The sequence below is a fragment of the Zea mays genome, chromosome 7 (assembly GCF_902167145.1).
Source record: "Zea mays cultivar B73 chromosome 7, Zm-B73-REFERENCE-NAM-5.0, whole genome shotgun sequence".
In the NCBI taxonomy this organism is placed as follows: domain Eukaryota; kingdom Viridiplantae; phylum Streptophyta; class Magnoliopsida; order Poales; family Poaceae; genus Zea; species Zea mays.
Genome location: NC_050102.1, coordinates 109,139,438 through 109,162,990, shown reverse-complemented (window position 1 = coordinate 109,162,990; position 23,553 = coordinate 109,139,438).

The window sequence follows — 23,553 nt, the reverse complement described above, 5'->3', positions numbered from 1 at the left end:
TGGCCCAGCCCACCCATATGGAGCAGCCCAGCCACACGACACGGCCCACACAGGACACGCCGTTCAGCCCAGCCATACGGCCCACACAAGTCTCGAGCGCGGCGCCCACCACCCAGTTAGCCTCTCGGTGGCTTGTCCGCACGCCCGCACATTGCCCGCACCACATCCGTTTCTTCTGGCTTCTCTATGCGAGCTGTGTGTAGCCTGCGACCCTACACTCTCGATCTCTCTCTCTCCCCAAAACCTAAACCCTAGAGCCGTTGGCTGTCGTAGTCCATGGAGCAGCCGAGCAGAGTAGGCTACAGCGCCGCCGCGTCGCCGCGCCGGTGTGCGGTGTGTGCCCTCCGCCCGTCTGCCCTCCACGCGGCGCCCATTCTGTTCTTCGTCGTCTGCCCGTCTTCCTCGACGGCGCCCTCGGCCCTCGCCCTGTTCGGCTGTCCGGCGCCCACTTGCTCATCACCGGTCGGCGGCTCGCCTCCATGGAAGCCCAAGAACCAGATGGGCACGAAGGTCATTCGCGTCTGCCAATACCACGAAGTTCCGGATCAATGATCAAGCGCACGAGCACGAGGAAGCTTGTGCCAGCAGCTAAGAAGATTTCAGCGGCTGCTACCACTACACCTTCATCATCCACATCTCGTGCGCTTAGAGAGGCTGAATCAATAAGTTTAACTACTGATTTATGGACATCAAATCAAACATTCAGTATATGTGTTTAGGGGCACATTATGTTGATATTGATTGGATCTTGCAATGCCATGTTCTGAACTTTATTGAATTGGATCCTCCACACACTGGTATTGTCATAGCTCAGGCTGTTTTTGAATGTTTGATTGAATGGAAAATTGAGGATAAGATCTTGACAATCACTCTTGATAATGCTTCTAGTAATGATTCTGCTATTACAAATCTGAAGTCCAAGTTTCTTGCTAGAAAGAACTCGAGCTTTGACCCTATGTACTTTCATGTTCGTTGTGTTGCCCACATAGTCAATTTGGTTGTGAATGATGGGTTGCAACCAATTGATTCACTGATAAGTGATCTTAGAAACACAGTCAAGTACTTTAAGAGGTCTCCAACCCGTATGTACAAGTTTGTAGAAGTTTGCAACCAATATTTTGTTAAAGTAGGACAAGGGTTGTGCCTTGATGTTAAAACAAGGTGGAGTTCAACATACAAAATGCTAGATTCTTGCCTTGACTATAAGGAGGCCTTTGGTTACTATTTTGAAATAGACAACAGCTACGAATGGAAACCTTCAGACTCCCAATGGCTTTTGTATGACAAAATCAAACCAATATTGGGAACAATGGCAGAAGCAACTACTGCCTTTTCAGCATCAACTTATCCCACTACCAATGTATTTTACCCCTATATAATTAAAGTCAAGATTGCATTAAAACTGGCACAACAGTCAGGTGATGCATATATGATGAGTATGGCTGATGCAATGTTGAACAAGTTTGATAAATATTGGGAAGTGAGAAACAATGTCATGGTTATTGCTACAATCCTTGACCCTAGGTTCAAAATGAGATACATTAGATGGTGTTTTGGTCAGATTTATGACTCCTTAAGAGCTAAAAAATATATGCCATTGACAAAGAATTGGAAAGGTTGTACAAGAAGTATGAGGTCATATACCGACGCAAGATTAGTGAACATAGCCCAAGTAATGCCCAATCAGCCTCTTCCTCAAAGGATACAAGCAACTCCTTAGCTTCTGTTGTTCCTAGTGGATTCCAAACTTTCTTAGAGTCAAGTGCTATAGAAAGCTCCAAATCTGAGTTGCTCATTTATCTAGATGAATCAAATGTGTCCATAGATGAGAAACACTTTGATCTGCTTAACTATTGGAAGGTGAATAGTCATAGATTTCTTGTGGTATCTTCTATGGCAAAGAGGTTCTTGGCTGTTCCAGCTAGCAGTGTGTCATCAGAATCCACTTTTAGCACTGGGGGTAGGATCCTTGATTATTACAGGAGTTCATTGAAGCCAGCAACAGTTCAGGCTTTGGTGTGTGCTTCTAGATGGATACGCGGGTCTCGAAGTTCACCTATTCTTGTAATTGTAAGTGTATGGTGGCAATACTTGTAACTTCTAAGTGTTTACTTGACATTTCAGTATCTGAATATGTGACACTCACTTTGTACATATTTTGTAGGGAGAAGGTGATGATGGTGACATCGAGTCCGTGGAATTTCCAAAGTGTGTGGTGGCAAGTAATTGTAAGTGTTGCTGACTTGTATTGTATGAGTTATATACTTATATCATTATATGAATGTGTTGCCGTTTATGAGTTATATCATTATATGACATGTAGATGTAGTCATGTTTGTAGAAAAACATGGTGTTGTCCCTGATTTATTAGTGGTTCTGATTTATGTGTTGCTGATATTCTGATGACTTGTAGAGGCACATGGTCACATACTCACATGGAGGAGATGGAGGAGAGGGAGAGATAGGACCCGAGAGAGGAGACATGAGAAGCACATGGTCATTATATTTTGTTGGCTGTAACTGAAGCCTGTAATTGTTGGTTACAACTTGTAAGTTGCAACTGTTGCTAACCTGTCATATTTTGCTGACTCCCTCCTTACAACTTTGTCCTGAACTCTTGAACATGAAGTTCTGATCTATAATTGTTGGCTGCATCACTGCATGTATTTTGGTTCTAGAACTAAAACTCTAAAAGTATGGAATTATGGAATGAAACTATTATGAACTACAAGTCTATAATTGGTGGCTGCATGTATTTCAATATACAATTATTTTTTTTTGTTAAGTGAATGAGATGGCTGCTATGTTGGCTTTATGGCTTATGGCAACTTTGATAACGAGCAGGCTCACATGTTAAATGAGTTAGACCGAGTTACCAAACGAGCCGAGCCGAGCAGCTTCTCCAGCTCGTTATCATAACGAGTCGAGTCGAGCTAACTCGTTATCATAACGAGCCAACTCGAGTCGAACCGAGCCGAGTCGAGCCAGCTCGATATCCAGCCCTTGATGGAAATGTATGAGCAACCAGTGCATACTGTAGTGGCCCATTTAGTCCTTCTGTGAAGTGCTCTTGCTTTCTTTCATCATCAGCCACCTCATCAGGAGCATATCTTGACAGCTGAATGAATTTGTCACGGTACTCGTTGACAGACATGTTGCCTTGCTTCAATGACAGAAACTCCTCCTTTTTAATCTTCATCAGCCCAACAGGAATGTGGTAGTTTTTGAATTGAGTGGTGAATTTAGCCCAAGTAATAGTGTCAGCAGCATCATGGGTCGCAACATAAGAATCCCACCAATCAACAGCAGGACCAGTCAGACGACCAGAAGCACAGAGAACCTTCTCCTAGTCGAAGCATTGAGCAATATTTAGCATTTTCTCCACTGACTTCAATCAGTCATCGGCGTGTAGAGGATCTAGAGAGCTAGTGAAGGTCGGCGTCTTGTGGCTCATAAATTCCCGGTGCTTGTCCCGGGGTAGAAGTGGTGGTGGCGGTGGTGGCAATGGGACTTGCTGCTGTTGCCCCTCCTCTCCTGACGCATCTCCTCTCTCTCTTGGCGCATCTCTTGGCGTTCCGGCTGCATCTGTGCGTGCATATCCGCCATAGTAGCAGCCATTTATTGCATTATCCGCATCTGGGCTGCAACTGCTGGATCAGCTCCGGCTGGTGGAGGGTTGGGAGGATCCATCTCTGCTTGTTGTTGTTGCTGTTAAGTACCCTCCAATTGTGTCGATTGGGGGGTAGATCAATTCCTCCTCCCTTCTATCTAGGTTTTGTCCTACAGTCAACATTCCTTTGATACCACTTCTGTCACACCCGGTTTTAAGGGACAAAGTCGGGTGCATCTCATACATGCGTCAAAGAAGACAACATATATAATAACAGAGTGTATAGAGATAAATGTCATAATATAATTAGAGTACTTGTTACATAGCGGAAGTCTTACAAAATAAAATATAAAAATAGATCAAACTAAAATACATCTTTGGCGCCAGAAAGTCAACTAGGAGACGCCACCTAGATCGAATCGAACTCCTCGTTGTGTGGCTCCTCTTGAACCACCTGTTCTCCTCCTGTGGGGGGTGTGAGACAGCAAGGGTGAGCTCACACATGTTCATCGCTCAACAAGTTGTGGGAAATAATGTGGCATGAACTCACCAAAGGTGGGAGTTCATGTGATGTGTAAGGCTGATCAATAAGATAAAGGTTGAAGCTGAGCATTGCTTTTATAAGTTGGTCAAAGTTTTATTAGCAGTTACTAAGTGTAAGTAAATACCAAACCATAGTAATAATAAATAAAAGTGATAATAAAATAATCCCAATGCGATGCAAATGACAAATTGAGTTTAATTCCATAAATTAATCATGTGAGGGTCCAAGCTGCTCATGACCGTGAGCACGGCTAGTATATCAGTTTTACACTCTACAGAGGTTGCACATCTTTATCCACAAGTCATGTTACCCATCTGCCAAGGGGTCATGAATCCCATACACCTCTACCAAGGAAGCGAGGCAGGGTAACACTACGAGGCCTTTATAAAGTTCCACTAGCTTGAGAAAACCCGCTACAGTTTCTAGGAAGCTCCAATGCAGGGATCCCTCGCCTGACCGCCATCGCAGCAAAATCAACCCAAGGACCTCCCTACACTGACTACTCCCCTACTGCCCTTGCCCCTTTCGGGTAAGGTAGTCATCCACTAGCTTTCCTAATTAGTCAGCCAAGGGCATCCCATACTACCCTTGTGGTAGCACTATTTTTCCGGGTGGTCGCTCCATGTTCCCATTAACATAATGATCTTAACATGAACAGTAAATAACTACTGATAATAAAAGTGTATTCATGAATAATGTATCTCCATACCCAAAACCACATAAAGAAATATCAAGTACTACCCAAAAAGTTCAGTGGTAAACAAGGTATAAAGATAGTCAAACTGGGGTAACCTATTGGGTCCCATCAAAATTAACCTATGCAGATCATTATGATTAATAAGAACAAGACTGGGTAAAAAGGAAGTGATCAAGGGCACAACTTGCGTGGCACTTGAGATTCCAGGTACCAGGATGATTCTTCAGATCCTCGTGACCTCACTGCTAGTCGTAGCAATACAAACAGACATGGTATAGACAAAATTAACATCACACCAAATATAAGAACATACTGCATAATAATGATCTACGCACGATACGAGATCGTGGGATCGAGCACCACTAAAATCGGAGTTACGATTAAGGAGTTATGATTTTATAGAAGATCTGTGTGATTAAAATATTAAACTATATTATAAATTGGTTAATATAAATTATATAAGAGATTATTCTATAAATAATTACCTCAACTTTAATCTAAGTTATGAATTGACCATAGATCATATTCTAGTATATTATAATGATAAGCAGTTTAACAAGACTAACCAACATAAGTTAAATAAAAGTCTAGTTATAAAAGAATGAAACATGGTACAATAAATGTTATTATTGCAGAGTAAATATTTATACGAGACTAAAGCAACCGGAACGAGTCAATTCGGAATTAAAACGAAGGAGTTATGATTTTCTGAAGATTTATACGAGACTAACGCAACTGGAATGAGATTAATTAGGAGATCAATTTTATTATTGTTTTCATGTCAAAAAAGTATTACATAGTTATAGACAATATTAATACAAATTTATAGGAATTAGAATGGACCAATTTGGACTCATTATGAATTTTCTAGGAATTAAATAAGTTTCTACAATTATTTCTATATTCACAAATCAATTTATAAATATTTTCTCTGATTTACCCACACTCTGGACTGCGCGTGCAATAAACAGAAACTCAGGGGCTACTGTGTAAATTATCCAATGACTCAGACTCCAGTAGCCAGGACTGTGGGTTTATTCATCAATACTACGAGGACTCTTTTGCAAGATGCGCTATGCGAAAGGGTACGGTGAGCTCTAGGCCATCGGATGTGAAACACACGGCCCAGATTAGACTATGCTGCCCCCGAACCGGTAAGGCATAGCAGTCGCCAGATTTAATTTCAACCGTCTAGATTTAATGAACCGGGATCACCCTGCGTCCACACGATGTGAGATCAACGCCTGTCATTACTCCCGGTGAAGGGTTACGGGATAACCGATCCGATCCGCACGATCGCGATCCGACGACTGTCACTTGCACTACTCTCCATCTAATCACGACCGTTCATCACGACATCCATGGTTCCGACGCCTTCTTCCTCCTTGGTTCCCGCATGGTGGGTGCTCGCACCAGAGAAGTGCGGTACGGCGAGTGGTGTGCTTAGTCGTCCGAGAATGCAGCCTAGAGCGCGATTTGTGTTACGCGGTACGGGGAAGATAACGAATTGCCAGATCGCGTCCATACCGGAGCTAGGAGCGCAAGCAGAGCTGCCCACAGAAGGTGTTGCGCGACGGTGCTCCTTGCTTGCCGATGATGATATACCGGCTCGTAGAATCGTTGATGTCGCGACCGATCTCAGTGCCGTACGCAAGAACACTGTGCTCCGCCCCCCGCCTCCACGTTGAAGATCCAAATCCTTCGCTCGTCTTCTCATTTCTCTCTCCCTCTCTTACCGCCTAATCGGCCATGGTGGTGGGCGTGGCTTATCAGATGGATCCGAGGGGGTGTATCCTGGTAGCGGGGCCCGCATTTATATGGCCAAAGCCGAGGATCCTCAGCCCGACTAGATTTTGCCGGTTAGTTACAACGAACTCCGCGATTCGAGCGGAGGATTTTTTTAGCTGCGCGCGGTTCCAGCGGGTGATCACGAGGAGGGAGAAGATGAGTCTGAGCACTATGGGCCACCTGTTCGTGACCCCAATTCGCACGCAGAGTAGCACTGGCCGCGGGTCAGCTTGTTAGTGGACCGGGTGCGACACCGGAGTTGGCCCAATAACAGGAGGGCGGTTCTGTTCGGTGGGCCCCACGGGACAGTGCGCTCAATGCGGCAACTATCATGGCGGCTAGAGTTTGCCGCAGTGGAAGCGCGCGCGGGGAGTAGAAACTGGCCAGCGCGGGGGGAGAAAGAGTCGAGCGCGCGTGGGGTAGTGGGCCGCGGAGAGAGAGGTTGGGGTTTAGGCCCAGATAATGTTTTATTCTTTTTATTTTTATTTCTTGCTCCTTTTATTTTTTTTCTTCCCACCTTCAAAGTTCATATTTAAATAGAGTTTCAAATTCTAATCTAATTATAACATCCAGAATAACAACATGAAGGCAAAGTATATATTTTTTATAGACTTATATATTTATTTTAAGTATTTTTGTTTCCTTTGCCTCCAGCTTTTCTATTTTATTTTCTATTCTCCTCTCTCCAATTCTCAAATTCCAAACTAAATTTAAATTCATGTTTTGAACTTTAATTCACAATTCTCTCTTGAATAATACTTTTGCACTTTGAAATCTTATTTATTTATTATTTATTCTTCTTCTCACTATTTAATTCTAGCAATAGTAGATGACTTTAATATAATTTCCTTCCTCTTTTCTTTTTGAAGTTAAATATTCAAAGGCATGAGAAATCCAAGAAGGTTTCAAAAATTCAAAACTCTCCATCATAGATATTATTATTTCTTTGTTTTATTATTTTACTATTTTTTGCTACCAATTTTGGGCTTTATAGTTACTAAGTGCAAGTAAATACTAAACCATAGTAATAGTAAATAAAAGTAATAATAAATAATCCCAATACGATGAAAATGACAAATTGAATTTAATTTCATAAATTAATCATGTGAGGTCCGAGCTGCTCATGATCGTGAGCACGGCTAGTATACCAGTTTTACACTCTGCAGAGGTTGCACATCTTTACCCACAAGTCGTGTTACCCATTTGCCACGGAGTTGATCGTACCCCATACACCTCTACCAAGGAAGCGAGGCAGGGTACCACTACGAGGCCTTTACAAAGTTCCACTAGCTTCAGAAAACCCGCTACAGTTTATAGGAAGCTCCAGTGCAAGGATCCCTCGCCTAACCACCATCGCAGCAAAATCAACCCAAGGACCTCCCTACACTGACCACTCCCCTACTGCCCTTGCCCCTTTCGGGTAAGGTAGTCATCCACTAGCTTTCCTAATTAGTCAGCTAAGGGCGTCCCATACCACCCTTGTGGTAGCACTGTTTTCCCAGGTGGTTCTCCATGTTCCCATTAACATAATGATCTTATCATGAACAGTAAATAATAAACTGATAGTAAAAGTGTGAACATGAGTGATGTATATCTCCATACCCAAAACCATATAAAGCAATAGCATATATGTCGGCGTTTCGGACCCGCGAGGTCCGTCAACCGACCAGTGAATTTGTTGTTGCGTGCCCCTGCCCAGATGGGTTGATGCAAGATGGAACACAAGCGGGAGAATGAGGCTTATATTATCTTGCACTGGGGTGCTCGTAGTAGGGGTTACAAGCGTCGCGAGGGAGCGAGGGCGAGAGCGAGAGAGAGAGAGAGAGAGAGAGAGTCTCCGCGTGCGTCCGTCTCTGTCTCAACGTCGACGTATTGTGTCAATGTGTCTCCTTGTCTATCCTCGTGTGAACCTCCCTCAACATCTGTGTTGTCCTGTGAACGTGCCTTAGGAAGGCCCTAGACATCCCCTTTTATAGATACAAGGAGATGTCCAGCTGTACAAGGGGGTGTAGCTACGTGCTATCATGGCTAGCGGAGAAGCGCCTTGAGCCCTGTACACGAGCTAACGTGGCCGTCGGAGAAGTGCCTTGAGCCCTGTAGTAGCACAGCTGACGGCGCGGCATGGACCCTGCTAACGTTTGCTTGCTTCCGTAGGGGGTTTGAGAGCAACCGACATCATGGGCGCACACGGGGAACCATCATTACCTGTTTACCGGAGTAACCTTAGATGGGACACCGGTCTTGTTCCTTCGTAGCCTAAGGCGGCTAGCTAGGGGTAGGGTAATGATGTATCCCTTGTAGCGTAGTCGGTTCGAGGCCCAGGTCGGGCGAGGCGGAGACTTCTCCTGAGGCCGAGGCTGAGGTCGGGCGAGGTTGTGACTCCTCCCGAGGCTGGGGCTGAGGCCGAGGCCTGGGGTCGGGCGAGGCGGAGACCTTCTCCTGAGGCCAAGGCCGAGGCCAGGGGTCGGGCGAGGTGGAGCTCCCTGTTGCGCCCGAGGCTGAACTCGGGAGAGGTCACGACTTGCTGTTGCTAGCCTTGCCGTGGTGGTTGGCACAGTAGCTGGAGCGGGGTGAATAGCACTGTTTTCCTGTCAGATCGGTCAGTAAAGGGGCGAAGTGACTGTGGTCACTTCGACCTTGCCGACTGAGGTACGCGTGTCAGGATAAGGTGTCAGGTGATCCCCGCATTAAATGCGCATGCGATACGGTCGGTTGGTAGGGCGATCCGACCGAGGTCGCTGCACGACAAAGTCTGCCCAAGCTGGGCTTTAGGCGAGCCGAGGGTGCGCTCACTGCCTGAGGAGGCCCTCAGGTGAGGTGTGAATTCGCCCGGGACTACTGTTCCCGGCCGAGGCCGAGGCTGGGCTCGGATGAGGTTGCGTCCCTTGGTAGACAAGGCCCTGACTTGAACCGTGCTTTATCAGTTGTTTATGGTTTGTTCTGAAGATGTTTTCCAGCCGCATTTAGGAGTATTGGGGGTACCCCTAATTACGGTACCCGACAGTAGCCCCCGAGCCTTGAAGGGAGAATAGGTACTCGCTTGGAGGCTCTGCTGGATTTTTTTGCAAGGGGACCGGTCCTTCTCGGTCGTGTTTGGTTCCGATGGGTGCGCGCGAGCGCACCCGTCGGGTGTAGCCCTCGAGGCCTCGGAGGAGTGGTTTGACTCCTCTGAGGTTTTAATTCTTTTTGCGATGCCTCGGTCAGCCTTGTTGTTCCCTCATGCGGCCTGTCCGTAGCCCGGGTGCACGGTCAGGCTCCGAGTTTTCACGCTGGTTTGATGACGTGGTCAACGGTTCGGTCATAGCTTGGTGCGAGAGCAGCCCCCGAGCCTCTGCACAGAGCGAGAGGACGATCAAGGACCGTCTCGACTTTTATTGTACGCCCCTTCGTCGCCTTTCCGCAAGGAGGAAGGGGGGAAAGCGCCATGTTGCCCTCGGAGGGCGCCGAACATGGTGTTTCTAGTGAGTTGCTAGCGGGTGATCCGAGTGGACGCCCGAGCCCCGTTCGATAAGGGTCGGCTAGTGGCCCAGAGGCGCGCTCCAAAAGTACCTGCAGGTGATTTACCGGACCCGGGCCCATTCGATAGGGTTCGAGGGCTCGATGCCTCCCTTCGATGGGATTCCATTACAAAATCGTTCCCGCTGGTCTCGAAAATGTCCTAGGGTACCTCGGGAGCGTAGCCCGAGCCTTGGCATGTAACGAACGTACCCAGGGTCATCCCTGACTCTGCGTGCTCTGGGCGGCTGTCGAACCCTTCCGAGGGGCCAGCCTTCGAACCCCTGACCAGTAAAGGGCATGGAGCCTGAGTGCGCTGGGGCGGTTGCCGAACCCCAGAGGGCGCAACCTTCGAACCCCTGATCAGTAGGAGGGCTCGGGGCCCGTTTCCTTCGCTTGGAAGGATCCTTTTTTGAAATACCCCGTTTCCCGGTCCTTGTGGCAAGAGAGAGAGAGGGAAAGAAAAAGAACATGAATTTAAATAAGGCGGCACACCTTTTTTGATGCGGTCATTATGCCGGAGGTGTCGCTTGCCCTGCCAAGGAGTTAATGTGACGGGACGGGCGATTCGTAAGGCGTCTGTTGTGCGTGCGCGAGCCATTCGAGGAACAGAAAGACCGTTTTACCTTCGAGTTTGAATTTCGCGATGGGTTCGGGCGAAGCTTTGGGTGGATCTCGCCCGGGCCTTTATATACTCGGAAGAGGGGCCGGTGGTGGTTCTTTACCCTGCCATTTGCGCTTGCCCTCTGCTTTGGTTTCCGCAACCTAAGAGAGTAGCCAGAGAAAAGGAAACCATGCACCTCATCCCTTCCGCCTCCACCACCTCCGTTCGGTGATGGCTGACAAGGTGACCGTCATTCCGCCGTGCAACCCATGGCCTTTCTCCACCGTCGCTGTGGAGGATCTGGAGGCCCTCGTTGCCGATGGTCTGCTCCGTCCCCTCTCCGATGGGCTGCAGCCGGAGTGGATGGCCCCCGCGAGCGAGGCTGACCCGACTCCACCGCCGGGGTATGTGGTCAGTTTCATCCCCTTCCATGAGCGGGGGTTTGGAGTGCCTGTTAGAATACCCGTTTAGGGTTTGGGGTCTTCCCCGTGTAATGACCATCTCACCCCTCTGTAATGGGCCTAGCCCAGTTTACTCGCCTATTAATATATCACCCAACCCCTGTTAGGGTTAGGGTTCATATTCTAACATGGTACCAGAGCCACACTGTTTTTTTCCTCTCTCCCTCCAAGCCGCCGACTGACTCCCACACCAGCCGCCACCCCTCTTCCCTCCCTTCCAGTCGCCGGTCGTCACCCCCCTCTCCGGCGACCCCGCCCCCCTGGCCGCGGCCCGCGCCCGCCCTGTGCTAGCCCCGACCCTGCTGCAGATCCCGTCGTGCGCCCTCTCTGCTGGCCTTGCTTGCCCCTGCGTCCAGGAGCCGCCGGAGCGAGCTCGCGCCAGCACTCCAGCCGCCCGCCGTCGCTTGGAGAAGGCGCGCCAGGGCCGCGCCGTCCCCGCCAGGTCACCGGCCCATCTGCCACGCCCTCTACCACCGGTCCCTTACCTGCAGCAGCGCTGCCCTGCTCGTCGTCTACACGCAGGCGCTCACCGTCGGTCGGCGTGCCCGCACTAGCGCGGCTCCCCGGGGTGCTGGTGCACGAGGTCCTCCCGGGCTCCGACGCCGGCCACCCTCGCCACCCTGCGTTGCCTCCAAGCGCCTGGAGGTCGCCCGCTGCCCGAAGGCTGCCAGCTGTCCGTTCGGCCGCAGGTCGCTCCTGTCGGCGCTCCAGCCTCCAGGCCTCCAGCCGCTCGGAGCCTCAGACTCGGCACGCTCCGTCGCTCCGCGCTCCAGCCGCCCGCTCCGGCGCTCCGCTGTTCTGCTTGCCGCTTGGTCCCGCCGAGGCGCCGACCCGCACAGACGCACGGCTGCCGCCTGTCGCTGCTTCCTGCTTGGCCGCACGACTTGGCTGCACGCTTGCTTAGTGCTTCTAGTTGTCTGATTGTGACTTGTGTGCAGCTCATCCCTCTGCCGCACCATTCGCCATTCACTTCTCCACTCTCTCATGGCTTCACCCCCTTTCGACGGGCTTACCGTGCGTGTCCTCCTCCATGATGGTCAGTTTGTCCAGGGCACCTTCGTGGCCTTCGATCACGCCATGAGCCCTATCCTCCGTGACTGTGTTGAAATCCATCCCACAGCCGGTCGTCACGTGTCCGGGCCCCTTGTCTTCCCTCGAACAATGATCGCCTCCCTGGCAATCGAGCCCCCTTTCTCCCCCTCCCCTCCTAGCAACCACGCCAGCGCTCCTCCTCTAGCTCTTTCCGCGCACCCTGCGGCCTTCCCTCTGTCTCCCTCTCCCGTCGATTGGGTGGTTGACTCCGGGGCCTCCTACCACACTACCCCACAACTAGTTCGTTATTCCACTCCCATCCACCGCACCCCTCACATCCTTCCTCCATCGTCATCGGCAACGGTTCCACCCTCCCGGTCACCTCAGTAGGTGCATCGGTTCTTCCAGGACCATTCTGCCTTAACGACGTCCTTGTTGCTCCCGGACTGACTCATCCCCTCCTCTCGGTTCGTCGCTTCACTAGTGACAACCAGTGCTCTATGGAGTTCGACCCCTGGGGTCTCACCATACGCCACCTTCCCACACATGCTGTGCTCGCTCGCTGTGACAGCTCTGGCCCCCTCTATTCTCTTCACTTGCCCTCCACTCCACACACCAGAGTAGCCTCTTCTCCTGCACTTACTACTACCACCACATCACATGCTCTTGCTACTACCACCTCCTCCTCCGCCATTTGGCACCGTCGCCTCGGGCACCCTGGACCTGACGTCATGTCCCAGCTTTCCAGCCACTCTGACATATCCTATACTCGGGGCTCTTCTGAGCGCCTATGTCATGCTTGTCAGCTCGGCCGTCACTCCCGTCTTCCTTTTTCCACTTCCACGTCTAGGGTTGTTCAGGCCTTTGATATTGTCCACTGTGATCTCTGGACGTCTCCTGTCCTTAGCCTCTTCGGGTACAAATACTACTTGGTCATCCTGGACGACTACTCCCATTTTCTTTGGACTTTCCCCCTTCGACTAAAGTCTGACACGTTTACCACCCTCACTCACTTCTTCGCCTGGGTATCCACCCAGTTCGAGCGCCCGGTCTGTGCCCTGCAGTGCGACAACGGCCGCGAGTTCAACAACCAAGCCTCTCGGTCATTCTTCCTCACTCACGGCGTCCAGTTGCGTCTCTCGTGTCCCTACACCTCTGCTCAGAACGGCCGAGCCGAGCGCATGATTCGCACCACCACCAATATGATCCGCTGCCTTCTCTTTCAGGCGTCTCTCCCTGCCACCTACTAGGCAGAGGCCCTTCATACCGCCACGCATCTCCTCAACCGTCTTCCCTCGAAGGCGGTGAGCCACCCTACACCTCACTTCGCCCTGTATGGCACAGCCCCTTCCTACGACCACCTGCGCGTGTTCGGTTGTGCCTGCTACCCTAACATTTCCTCTACCGCCCCTAACAAGCTTTCTCCTCGCTCCACTCGCTGCCTCTTCCTCGGCTACTCCCCTGACCATAAGGGGTATCAGTGTCAGGACCTCACCTCCCACCGCATCATCATCTCTCGTCACGTCGTGTTCGACGAAGATGTGTTTCCCCTTGCAGGCTCCACCCCACCCACCGATCTTGACTCCCTCCTCGAGTTCGACTCGGTTCCCCCCACCCCCGGCACCCCGTCATGCGTCGTTACCGGCTCCTCGTGCAGCCACGACGCCACAGCTCGCGCCCATCTCCGCGCCACGCGCGGCGCCGTCGACCCCGCCTGCGCCACGCGCGGCCACGTCGATCATGCCTGCGTCATGCGCGCCCCCGTCGATCCTGTCTGCGCCACGCGCGACCCCGTCGACCACGCCTGTGCTACGCGCGGCCCCGTCGACCACGCCTGCGCCACGCGCGGCCCCGTCGACCATGTCTGCGCCACACGCGGCCCCGTTGATCCTGCCTGCGCCACGCACGGCCCCATCGACCCCGCCTGCGCCACGCGCGGCCCCGTCGACCCCGGCTCGCTTCGCCAACCCCACGCTCGTCTACCACCGCCGCGGCCACGCCACTACCTCCGCGCCCCCCGACTCGGGCCCGTCGACGAGCGCGACCCGCTTCGCCGACCCCGCCGTCGTCTATCACCGCCGCGAGCCAGCCACACCCGCCGCTCTCGACGTTCTGGTGGTCCGCTCCGAGCCGTCCGTATACCACCCGGTCGCCATCCACCGCGACCCCGGACACGTCCACCTGATCGTGACTCGGCGCGCCGCTGGCGTTCTTCGCCCCGTCGATCGGCTGATCCTGGCAGCCGATACGTCCAGCACTCCACCCGACGCTTCCCCGGTGCCCTCCTTCGTTCGCACTACTCTCGCCGACCCACACTGGCGTCGTGCTATGGAGGAGGAGTACGCGGCCCTCTTGGCCAACCACACATGGGATCTGGTGCCGTGTCCACCAGGCACCAACGTGGTCACCGGCAAGTGGCTATTTCGCCACAAGCTGACCTCGGATGGCTCCCTCGACCGCTACAAGGCCCGTTGGGTCCTTCGAGGCTTCACACAGCGCCCCGGAGTGGACTACGACGAGACCTTCAGCCCCGTCGTCAAGTTCGCCACTGTTCGCGCCGTCCTCTCCCTCGCCCTCTCCCGCGACTGGGCGATCCATCAGCTCGATGTCAAGAATGCCTTCCTCCATGGCACTCTGACGGAGACTATCTACTGCAGCCAGCCCACCGGCTTCATCGACGCTGACCGTCCGGATCTGGTCTGCCGGCTGAACCGGTCCGTGTACAGCCTCAAGCAGGCGCCATGAGCATGGTACAGTCGCTTTGCCTCCTACCTGGCCTCCATCGACTTCGTTGAGGCCAAGTCGGACACGTCCCTGTTCATCTACCGGCGCGGCGACGACACCGTCTACCTCCTGCTCTACGTCGACGACATTGTGCTCACGGCATCCACTGCCGACCTTCTACGCCGCACGATCGTCGCCCTTTAGCGGGAGTTCGCGATGAAGGACCTGGGGCCCCTACACCACTTCCTCGGCATCACCGCCGAGCGCCGGTCCCAGGGTCTCTTCCTCCACTAGCGCCAGTATGCCATCGACATCCTGGAGCGGGCTGGCATGTCTGACTGCAAGCCCTGCTCCACGCCTGTCGACACTCAGGCAAAGCTCTCTGAGGACGACAGGCCTCCGGTCGCCGACGCGACGTCCTACCGGAGCCTGACCGGCGCGCTCCAGTACCTCACCTTCTCCAGGCCCGACATCGCATACGCCGTCCAGCAGGTGTGCCTGCATATGCACACTCCGCGGGAGCCCCATCTCACCACGCTCAAGCGGATTCTGCGCTACCTCCGCGGCTCCCTCGACTACGGCCTCCTTCTCCGACCATCCCCGACGTCGGAGCTCGTGGTCTACACCGACGCTGACTGGGCTAGCTGTCCCGACACGCGCCGGTCCACCTCCGGTTACACCGTGTTCCTGGACGCCAACCTCGTTTCTTGGGCCGCCAAGCGTCAACCCATCGTCTCTCGCTCCAGCGCTGAGGCCGAGTACCGTGCCGTGGCCAACGGCGTGGCAGAGGCCTCCTGGCTGCGCTAGCTCCTCCACGAGCTCCACAGTCCCCTCCAGCGTGCCACCCTCGTCTACTGCGACAACGTCAGCGCGGTCTACCTCTCCACCAACCCCGTGCAGCATCAGCGCACGAAGCATGTGGAGATCGACCTGCACTTCGTCCACGAGCGTGTCGCTGCCGGTGACGTTCGGGTTCTTACCGTCCCCACCACGCTGCAGTTCGCCGACATCTTCACCAAGGGATTACCGTCGAGTGTATTTTTAGACTTTCGATCCAGTCTCAACATCTGTACAGGATAGAGTTGTGACTGTGGGGGGGTGTTAGAATACCCGTTTAGGGTTTGGGGTCTTCCCCGTGTAATGACCATCTCACCCCTCTGTAATGGGCCTGGCCCAGTTTACTCGCCTATTAATATATCACCCAACCCCTGTTAGGGTTATGGTTCATATTCTAACAGTGCCAGCGAGCCGCTTCATGCGGGCGCTCCTGCACCACTACGGGGTGGAGCTGCATAACTTCAACCCCAACTCTATCGCGCAAGCAGCCATCTTCGTGGCGGTTTGCGAGGGCTTTTTGGGGATTGACCCTCACTGGGACCTGTGGACCCATCTCTTTTCCGCGGAGTTCTTCGCCGCGACGATGGAGGTGAAGAAGGTCCGTATGGCGGTGCGGGCCGGTGGCTGCACCCTCCAGCTGAGGTCGGGGCGCGCGCAGCTGTACATCCCTGCCTCCCTTGCATCTTCGAACAAGGGGTGGTAGAACCGGTGGTTTTATCTCCGGAACGACGGCGGGATGCTTCCGCCGTTTTCTCAACGAGTGGTGACCGCCGCCGGCACTAACTGGCGATGGGGGGACACGCACGAGAACCAGGAGAAGCTCCAGCCTATTCTGCAGGCCTTATAGAAGTTACAAGATGCGGGCTTACCGCTGCGGGGGTCGTCGCTGCTATCCATCATCGGAGGGTGCTCCCTTTGGCCGAGCGGCGGTTGCGGCTCGTGGAGATGAAGCCGGGGGTCGATTCGGAGGACTCATGGATGTCCTCGACCTCCCTCTCCGCCGACGACCTCCTCATGCGGGTAACAAGTATGGTAGGGAGGCCGGATGCTGGCGCCCTTAGCCATCCCGCGATGTGTCCCGATCGTGGGTATGTGTCCCTGGTGAGTGTCCGATCCTCCTTCTGTTTTGCACCGAGTTCTCTACGCCTTTGGTCCTTACTGTTGGGATTTTTGTTCGTCTCCAGGGGTTGAGGATTTATAGACCCGTTCGGCCACCGGTCCCGGAGGACGCGGCGGACCGAGCCGTGTGGAGGCTTGCCGCGGAGAAGGAGAAGGAGAAGAAGGACGAGGAAAAGGCCCAAGCTCGCGAGAGGATGCTAGCTCGGGAAGCTTTGGAGAAGCGTCATCGGAGGCAGGCGAGGGATGGGCTCCCGAGGGAGTCGTCGCCGGAGACGCCTGACGACGACGATGATGATGACGATGATGACGACGAAGACGATGACATGGCGGCCCGACTTGGCCTCAGCCCGGACCCGAGGCTGGGCCAGGGGTCACTGAGCCAGCCTCCAAGTGGGCTGGCACCATCAGTGCCTGGGGCCGGGACACCAAGGTCCCAATCCGAGGAGTGGAGGCAGGCCGAGGGGGTACTTGACCCCTTGGCCGAGGTAATTGTTGTGACTCCGGGGGGGTCAGGCTGATCTGCCCATCCCCCAAGAGCAGGTGCCCGCGCTGGCTGCACAGGAGGCCGGTCCCTCGACCGTCGTGACGACGCCTGGGCAGGCCGCTCCCTCGGCGCCTCGAGCGTCCGAGGCGGAAACTGTGCCGAAGCCAGCAGCGGGGCAACCCTCGGCAGTGCCTGCGGGGATAGGGGCCCGAGGGGCCTCCCCACAGGCACGATTGGCCTTGGTCCGGAGTGGGTAAGTATCTGAGGATACCCCTATTTCGGTTTTTTTCACTATGTGTCTTGAACTTGCCGTCTCTCCCTTTCAGCAAGCGGAGGCAGGGCTTGGCTGGTTTGGCCCCAGCGAAGGCCCTTAAGACGAAGCCGGCCTCGGTGGCCGGTGCTGCGGCACGCCACGCTGGTTGGTTGGCCTCTGCCCAAGGCGCCCTCCAGCGGGTGGCCCAGGCGGCATGAGTTGCCATGGGGCAAGCCTCCCAGGCTGACCCCCTGCTGGAGCGGCCATCGTGCTGGGGGAGGCTGCTGACGTGGCTGCGGCCCCGAGCCTGCCTGACTTGTCATCGACGCCGGCATCGACTCTTGCCGGGGCTGTCGCTGATTCGCTCGCGGAGCCGCCCGTCGCCGCCGACGTCAGGATGGTTGAGGCGTCACCGCCCGTGGTCATCCCCGACCTCCCCGTTCTCGGCCATGAGGAGGGGGCGGCCGTCGTTGCCGAGGGTGGCGATCGGAGGCTCGCCACCTTAGCCGAGGAGAGGCCCAGCATGTCGACGGCGGTGGTACTCGATGCATCGGCTGCAGGGGGACCTGACGCCTCAGTGGAGGGGCGTGCAGTACCGTGGCCCGCCTTGGGGAGCAGCGGCCTTATCCCTGCGCAGCTCAACCCTAGTGAGTGGGGTGGGCAGCCGCTCCTATTCTGGAGCCGTGCCACCTCGGACCCGGAACCCCTCCTCTCCCTCAACGATGAGCTGGAGGAGAGGTCTCGGGATAGTTTTCGTGAGTATACCGAGGCGGCGATGAGGTCGCTTCGGTCGACCATGGAGATCCTTTCTAGGGACGTTCCCAGGGTCTTCTAGGTAAGGATTTAGATGGTATACCTTGCGTGACCAGGGCATTCTTTGTAATATCCTGTTTTCCTTTCTTAGGAACTTGCGAACGTGAGCACCGCCAAGTCACTGTTCATCCGCCGAGAGAGCGACGTCTGGGATTCGCTGCGGTCCCAGCGGGCCGCGCTTACCAAGGCCAATGAGTGCCTCGCCCAACAGAGCGCCGAGGTGGCAGACCTTCGGCTGCTCTGCGATGAGCTGAAGTCGGAGGCAGCGGCGGTGCGGACAGAGGCGTCGTCGGCACGAGCGGAGGCTTCGTCGGCCCGGGAGCAGGTGGCTTCCCAGGCCGAGGAGATGCGGCAGCGGCAACTGGAGCTTGGCCAGGCTATCGGCGAGCGGGACCAATCTCGGAGCCAAGCTGCTGAGGCCGTTAGCCGGGCTGAGGCCCTTAGAGGTCAGCTGGCTAAGGCTACGGAGCGGTTAGCCGAGGAGTCCGCTCGGGCTGGGACCCTTGCGGAGAGCCTAGCCGAGGCCGTCGGGTCTGCCCAGTCCACCAAAGCCGAGGCCTCGCAGCAGCGTGCCCGGGCAGAAGGTATGTTTTGCCCGCTTTGTGACTTTGTTTTTGTCACCATTCTTCTTCTTGCGTCTGAAGAATGTTGTCCTGCTGTCTGCCGGGTTCGAGACGGCTCTTGACGAGGCCGTCAAGAACTACAAGGCGCTTGCCCAGGCGGCTGGGCAGAAGGAGGCCGAGCGTGTGGCCATGTCCGAGGCTATCTCGGCCCTGGAGGCCGAGCGTGTGGCCATGTCTGAGGCCATCTCGGCTTTCTACCAGGCCTTTGGCCTCGATGGCGTCCCCTCGGGTAGCTCCCCCTAGAGTCATTTGCGGGCCTTAGGCGGCCATGTGTGCAACAGACTCCACGGGGCGCTGCACCACGGCGTTAGGCGGGCCTTCGCCGTGCTCGCCTCCCACTACGACGTGGATCTGGAGCGGGTTAGCGAGGGGTACTGCTTACCCGACGAAGAGGATGCTGCCTTAGCCGAGGTGCAGAGGCTTGACGCGGCTGTCGAGGGCCCAAGTGCCGCGCTGGCTTCCTCCTTTGAGGTGGAGATCCTTCCACCCGTGTCGTCGTCTGAGGCCGTGCCAGATCCTGCCGAGGGTGGAAATGACGCCGAGGGTGCCGCTCCTCCCCCTGCCATTGTCTGAGCCTGCAGGAGCAGTTTGTTTGAAGTATGCGTATGTTTTTTGCGGCCGCTTAGGCCTAAACATTTTAATGTCGGATTATAAAGCTGCATTTTCTTTGCTCTCGTTTCGTGCGTTAAGACTTGTTCGGTAGCAGTAACCCTTGTCCCAGCGTGAGTCACTTTTCGCGAAAGGTGATGAGTGAGGTATCCGTATCCCGGAGGCGTACGAGTCCCTCGGCTCGGTCGACCTTGCCGCTTACGTGTTCTCTCGTCGTTTTTAGGATTTCGTTATCGATATAGTCGAAAAGCACGAAAGTCATTTTAGTAAAAGACTTTTCTGAGGAAAATTTTGACGCGGAGGGGGTTCCCCCCTTCTAGCCCCGAGGGAGGGTCGGGCTTTGCCGAGGCAAGGCTGATCCTTCCTTGATGGTTAGACTTTATTTATGTATGTAAAGAAAGCCAGATTCATAAACAACTTGAAACATTTTAAGGGTAAAAGCGACGTAGCTGTTGGATGTTCCAAGTGTTGCTGTAGACCTCGCCTTGATTGTTGGCCAGCTTGTATGTCCCGGGCTTCAAAATCTTGGCGATGATGAAGGGCCCTTCCCAGGGGGGAGTAAGCTTGTGGTGCCCTCGGGCGTCTTGTCGCAGCCGAAGTACCAGATCTCCCACCTGGAAGCCTCGGGGCCGAACCCTTCGGGCGTGGTAGCATCGCAGAGACTGCTGATATCGCGCCAAGTGTAGTAAGGCCATGTCCCGAGCCTCTTCCAGCTGGTCCAATGAATCTTCTCGGCTGGTCTGGTTGCTTTGGTCGTTGTAAGCCTTTGCCCTCGGGGAACCGTGTTCTAAGTCTGTGGGTAGGATGGCCTTAGCCCCATAGACTAGAAAGAACGGCGAGAAACCCGTGGCCCGGCTCGGCGTCGTCCTCAGACTCCAAACCACCGAGGGTAGCTCTTTTATCCATCGCTTGCCGAACTTGTTGAGGTCGTTGTAGATCCTCGGCTTTAGTCCTTGCAAAATCATATCGTTGGCACGCTCCACCTGCCCATTTGTCATTGGGTGAGCTACGGCGGCTCAGTCCACACGGATGTGGTGGTCTTCACAGAAGTTCAGGAACTTCTTTCCAGTGAACTGCGTGCCATTGTCGGTGATGATGGAGTTTGGGACCCCAAAGCGATGGATGATATTTGTGAAGAACGCCACCGCCTGCTCGGACCCGATGCTAGTTAAGGGTCGGACCTCGATCCACTTGGAGAATTTGTCGATGGCGACCAGCAGGTGCTTGAAGCCCCCGGGTGCCTTCTGCAAGGGATCGACGAGGTCCAGACCCCATACGGCAAACGACCAAGTGATGGGTATTGTCTACAAGGTCTGAGCAGGCAGGTGCGTCTGTCTCGCGTAGAATTGACACCCTCGGCAGGAGCGTACAATCCTAGTGGCGTCAGCCACCGCGGTCGGCCAGTAGAAACCTTGTCGGAAAGCATTTCCGACGAGGGTCCGAGGTGCTGCATGGTGACCGCAAGCCCCCGAGTGTATTTCTTGTAACAGCTCTTGTCCTTGGGCGACGGATATGCATCGTTGGAGAATGCCCGAGGGACTGCGGTGATACAACTCTTTTTCGTCACCCAGCAAAACGAACGACTTGGCGCGCCGAGCCAGTCGCCGAGCTTCGGCCTTGTCGAGGGGCAGCTCTCCTCGGAGGAGATATTGCAGGTACGGGGTCTGCCAGTCTCGGTTTGGCGCAACCCCATTCCGCTCTCCCTCAATGCGCAAGGCCTCACCCTCGGCGGCCGAGGGTACCTCGGGCTGGGCCGAGGTCTCGTCGGGCTCGGGCGCGTCGTCGAAGTTGACGGATGGTTGATATATGTCCCTGGAGAAGACGTTCGGGGGAACCGCCGTCCACCCCGAGGCTATTTTAGCCAGCTCATCCGCCATCTCGTTGTACCGTCGAGCAACATGGTTGAGTTCCAGCCCGTGGAACTTATCCTCCAAGCGCCGAACTTTGTCGCAATAGGCTTCCATTTTTTGATCGCGGCAGTGGGAGTTCTTCATGACTTGGTCGATGACAAGCTGTGAGTCGTCCCGAGCGTCGAGGCGCCGAACCCCTAGCTCGACGGCGATGCACAACCCATTAACCAAAGCCTCGTACTCGGCCACGTTGTTTAACGCCGGAAAATGGAGGCGAATCACATAGCGCACATGTTTCCCGAGGGGCGAGATGAAGAGCAAGCCAGCACCTGCTCTGGTTTTCATCAGCGACCCATGAAGTACATGGTCCAAAGTTCGGCTTGGATTGGAGCTGTCGGCAATTGGGTGTCGACCCATTCTGCCAGGAAGTCTACCAAGACTTGGGATTTTATGGCCTTCCGAGGGGCGAATGAAAGTGTTTCGCCCATGAGTTCCACTGCCCATTTCGCTATCCTACCCGAGGCCTCTCGGCACTGGATGATCTCTCCCAGGGGTAAGGATGACACCACAGTCACCGGATGAGACTCGAAGTAGTGTCGCAATTTTTGCCGTGTTAGAATTACTGCGTACAGTAGCTTCTAGATTTGTGGGTAGCGGATCTTGGTCTCGGATAGTGCTTCACTGATGAAGTAGACCGGCCTCTGGACGAGCAGTGCATGTCCTTCTTCCCGTCTCTTGACTACGATCGCGACGCTGACCACCTGAGTGGTTGCGGCTACGTAGATCAAGAGGGCTTCTCCTGGAGCGGGGGGCACCAAGATGGGCGCATTGGTAAGGAGTGCCTTTAAGTTTCCGAGGGCTTCCTCGGCCTCGGGGGTCCAAGTGAAGCGCTCGGCCTTCCTTAAGAGGCGGTACAAGGGCAATCCTCTCTCGCCAAGGCGCGAGATGAAGCGGCTCAGAGCAGCAAGGCATCCCATGACCCTTTGTACTCCTTTCAAATCCTTGATGGGTCCCATGTTGGTGATGGCCGTGATTTTCTCCGGGTTGGCCTCGATGCCTTGTTCGGAGAAGATGAACCCTAGGAGCATGCCTCGGGGGACTCCGAAGACACACTTCTCGGGATTGAGTTTCACTCCTTTTGCACGCAGGCACCCGAAAGTCACTTCGAGGTCAGAGAGGAGGTCAGAGGCTTTCCTTGTCTTGACAACGATGTCATCGACATAAGCCTCGACCATTCTGCCGATGTGTTCTCCAAACACGTGGTTCATGCAACTTTGGTAGGTTGCACCTGCATTCCTCAAGCCAAATGGCATAGTAGTATAACAATACATGCCAAAAGGTGTGATGAAACAAGTCGTGAGCTGGTCGGACTCTTTCATCTTGATTTGGTGATAACCTGAATAGGCGTCAAGGAATGACAGGGTTTCACACCCACCAGTGGAGTCCACAATTTGATCGATGCGAGGCAGAGGGTAGGGAACCTTTGGACATGCTTTGTTTAGACTAGTGTAGTCTACGCACATCCTCCATTTCCCACCTTTTTTATTTACAAGCATAGGTTTAGCTAGCCATTCGGGATGGAATACCTCTTTGATGAACCCTGCAGCCATCAGCTTGTGGACCTCCTCGCCTATGGCCCTGCGCTTTTCTTCATCAAAACGGCGCAGGTGCTGCTTCACGGGTCGGGCACTGGCTCGGATATCCAGCGAGTGCTCGGCGACATCCCTCGGTATGCCTAGCATGTCCGAGGGACTCCACGCAAAAATTTCGGCATTTGTGCGGAGAAAGTTGACGAGCACTGCTTCCTATTTGGGGTCGAGCTCGGAGCCGATCCTGACTTGCTTGCAGGTGTCGTTGCTGGGGTCGAGGGCGACAGTCTTAACCGCCTCGGATGGTTCGAAGTTGCCGGCGTGGCGCTTCGCATCAGGCGCCTCCTTGGAGAGGCAATCCAGGTCGGTGATGAGGGCCTCGGACTCGGCGATGGCCTCAGCGTACTCCACGCATTCCACA